This window comes from Hibiscus syriacus, unplaced genomic scaffold (genome assembly GCF_006381635.1).
Source record: "Hibiscus syriacus cultivar Baekdansim isolate YM2019G1 unplaced genomic scaffold, ASM638163v2 tig00111758_pilon, whole genome shotgun sequence".
Taxonomy (NCBI): domain Eukaryota; kingdom Viridiplantae; phylum Streptophyta; class Magnoliopsida; order Malvales; family Malvaceae; genus Hibiscus; species Hibiscus syriacus.
In genome coordinates, this window is record NW_024063170.1 from 1,771,037 (window position 1) to 1,775,626 (window position 4,590).

Sequence of the window (4,590 nt, forward strand, 5' to 3'; positions counted from 1 at the left end):
AATTATAGCTTACAAGTCAGGTAAATATCAATTCAGTTTAATAACATTTTAGATCATTTACAGGTTGAGTCAGTTACAAATCAAGTTTATAACAAGCCAGGTTGATAACATGTTGGGTAATGTCAGTTATTTGCTGGATTATTCTCAGGTTCGGGTTCATATCATGTCGGATGCAGGCCATGTTCAGTTGTCACATTATCAGGTCGAATTTAGGTTCAGGTCATTCTTAGGTCAGATACAGGTCGAATTTCTGGGTCCAACTCGGGTTCAATTCAACACCAGTTTGGACTCAAATCGGTTTTAGATCATCACCATCTCGGGTCACAAAAAATTTTGACTCAAGTCAATCAGTTTTGCAAGTCGGGTTAGTTTTTTACATCCCTATTTCCTAAGGCTCACGCACGATTTCCTTTCTTCAATGTTATTTTTCTAATGGCTTAATTCCCAAATAAGTGCCCAAACTATGTCTTTTTTCCCAAATAAGTGCCTATAATTTTTTTGGCACATCCGAGTGCCTAACGTTACAAACATTACCCTTTTAGGTGCCCATATCATCAATGCCGTTAGTTTTCCCCTTTAAGTGCCACATGTCAATACCTGATAATTTTAAAATTTATTTTTTATAAAAAATATTAAAATTTTTATTATGTTTATAAAAAATCCTAACTTTTCTTATATTATAAAATAGCCCTAAAATACTAAATACTAAATCCTAATATTAATCCACTGCTGGTGCCTTCTCCGGCCACCACTGCTATCGCCGACGTAGTCCTTAACATCATCATAGTTATATGTCGTTGTAGTTGTCGTCGATTAACCGTCGAAATCGCGTGGGATCACAATTTTCTTCTCAGGGTTCTTGAGATTTAAAATGTTGATTTATGGTCAATTGATCGTTAACCGATCATGATTTCATAGGGGTTATGGTCGCCGGGGGAGGGGAGGTTGGGTGGAGCTTCTTTTTTCGGTAAAGGGCAATGATCGACGTAGGTTTAGGGGTTGAAATGAAAGCTTTTAAAGTTTAGGGGTTATTTCAAAATTTATGTTTTTTATTTTTTAAAAATATATAATTTTATTTTTTTAAATTTTATATATTTTTTTAAAATTACCAGGTGTTGACAACTGTCACTTAACGAGGAAAACTAACAGCTTTGACAACCTGAGCACCTAAAAGGGTAACGTTTGTAACGTTAGGCACTCGGATGAGCAAAAAAACCATAGGGACTTATTTGGCAAAAAAGGCATAGTTTGGGCACTTATTTGGGAACTAAGCCTTTTCTATGCTGGCTTTAGTCTTTCGAACAAACAGTGATGAATCCAAATGAACCAAGATAAAACCGTCCAAGATCAAATAAGCTCGAAGTCTATCAAACCAAGCTCAAGGAGCTTTTTTCAGGCCCTAGATAGCTTTATTAAGCTTGCACATCAACCCTTCATTTCCTTGTTCATATCCAGGTGATTGCTTCATGTACACTTCTTCAGTCAACACTTCATTCAGAAACGCATTATATCAACTAGGCGAAGTTACCATCCCTTCGACAAGGCAAGAGAAATAATTACTCGAACAGTGGTTGGCTTAACCACTGGACTAAACTCTTCATGAAAATCAGCTCCAGGTTGCTGAAGAAACCCCTTTGCTACGAGTCGAGCCTTCTAACCAGACACAGTCCCATATGGATTTTTTCACCTTAAAAATCCACTTACAGTGAACAACTTGTCGTCCCTAGGGAAAAAAGACTAACGACCAAATATCATTCTTTATCAAAGCTTCATATTCTTCTTGCACTACCTTAGCCCAGTGAAGACTATGCATGGCTTCCTTAATGGAATAAGGTTCATTCTCTAGACAAGCCACCTGAAGTTCTTTAGGTTTTCGAATCCCATTTTTCCCTCTCCTAACCATGTGATGAACATTCTGAGAAGTAGACTGAAACCCACATAGAGTAGGTACATTGTCCTCTGAAGCAGATACAAGCCTTTCAACTGAAAGAACAGACAGCTAAAGGAACAGGCTCATGCATAGTAGTTGACTGTTCCACAAGTTCTGAAATCACAAAAGCTACAGGAAAAACTGTACTAGGTGGTTCCACACGTTATGGAATCACAGAAGCTGCAGAAAAACCTGTACTAGGTGAATTAACATCAGTACAAGGAAGTACTTCCTCATTACTTGATGAAACACCTATTCTCTCACTATTACAAACACAATGAGAAGAACCATTAATTACATTAGAAACAACAATTGGTAACACCCTAGTGGTTACATCAGACCTTCTTCAAGTATGAGAACAACCAACACAACTTGCTTCCTCATAAGGAAACTTCTCCTCATCAAAAACTACATGCCGAGAAATAATGACCTTACCTGAATCATCCAAACATCTGTAACATTTATGATAAGAAGAATAACCAACAAACACACATCTCTGAGAATGAACTTGCAATTTATATTGATTAAAGGAACGCAGACAAGGAAAGTAAGCATAACCAAAAACACGAACAAGAGAGTAATCTGGTGACTATCGATAAAGAACTTCAAACAGAGATCGACTACTCAGTACACTCGTAAGAAGCCTGTTTATCATATACACTGAATACACAAATGCATAACTCCAGAATTTTAGTGGTAACAAAGCTTGAGATAACATATCAAGATCCATTTCAACAACATGTATATTCCTTTCAGCTTTACCATTTTACTCAGACGTCCCATAATATGATATACGATGCAAAACCCCATTCGACCTGAACCACGACCTTAGAGCCTGATATTTTCCACCTCTATCAGACTGTAACATCTTGACTTTATACCTATACTGGACTTCAACCATCTTAACAAAGTCAAGGAAACATTGCATGACTTTAGATTTGCATTTAAGTAAATAAACCCACGTGTATTGACTAAACACATAAATAAATGAAACATAGTAAGCACAACCATATGAAGAAACAATCGGTGCAGGTCCCCAGACATCAGAAACAACTAATTGAAAAGGTTCACTATATTCAGTTAATGACTTACAAAAAGACAATTTGTGTGCTTTGCCTTGCATACATGCAATACAAACATGAGTAAACTTAGTTTTATTTGAAGGAATACTACAATACTCCATAACCAAAAGTACAACATCTAAAGAATGATGACCTAGCCTCTTATGCCACAGCTCCAAAGCATCATGTGAACCAGAAACATTATGAACTTGAAACTCTGCCTCCTGCTTGTCATATGAATCCTAACCATCATGGAAGCAGTTGATATAGCCCCTCATCTGTGAGTTTCCCTTGAAGAAGAAGTGCTCTGGTCTGAGCATCATTCACAAAAACTCAAAAGCATTAAACTCAAGAAAAAACATCATTATCATGCGTGAACTGTGAGACAGATAACAACTTCTTCTTAATATTAGGAACGTATAACAAGTTTTGTAAAATTAAAGGTTTCTAACTTGTAGATAAGAATCCTCGACCAACATGATCAATTTTAACCCCATCATCGTTACCCATGAGTAAAGCATTGGCACCAGTATAAACAATACCTGAGTCAAACACAGATAGGTCATTATAGACATGATGCGTAACACCCGTATCATGATACCAAATAGTATCTGGAGGCACTGATGAGCGAGTTGAATTAGAGGAAATAGCTGAGTTGAACACTACAGGTGCTTAGGAGGCAAATGATGGTTGCCTAAAATAACCGAGAATGGAGTTATTCAACAAATCCCTAGAGTAAACACCACTAGTAGACACGGGAAATTGATAATATCCCAAAGCATAAGGAACGCCAGTCATTTCTGGTAAACCAGGATCAACCAAGTAAAAAACGTGTGGGTGTAAATAAGAAATAAATGGGCGGGGAACAGATGAGAAAGACTAAACCATATGAGAAAACACTTGTCCTCTAGATCGTTGTTTAACTGGATTCAGTTGATTAAACTGTTTCTGCACATCACCAGTTAGATCCTCACCTCCAGTCACACTAGTAAAGTCACGATCAAAATGATGATAACACTTTTGTACCACATGGCCAAACTTACCACACAGTTGACATTGAGGCATGTTTGAACTCCGTCCTCAACCACGATAACTGCCACCTTACTGGTCTCGAGTCTTTCCCAAACGCGGTTGTGATGCATTATTCTCTTTAGAATCCAATTCAATATTATTTACCTCATTGGATAAGCAAGCCAAGTTAGCTGTAACACCTTCATTCAATAAAACTTTATGTCGAGCCTCACAGTCCAACATCATATCAGTTAGAACTTCCAAAGATAAATTCTCATGAGACGTAGCAATGATTGACTCAAAATCCATTGAGAGACCAGCAAGAACAACACTCACATACTCCTGCTTAGTAACAACACTACCTGATGCATCAAGTAAATCACAAATAGATTTAATCTTTGCAAGATACTCACTAATAGTCAAACCATACTTTCTCTGAGAATGTTAACTATGTCGGAGAGATGAAATCTTGGTAGCGGATCGAGCACCAAATAATCGAGAAACAACAGACCAAATGGAAGAAGTCGTTGTAAGACCAGTAAGACGAGGAAGAACCTCAATACTGATTATGGTGAGCAACCAAGAAGC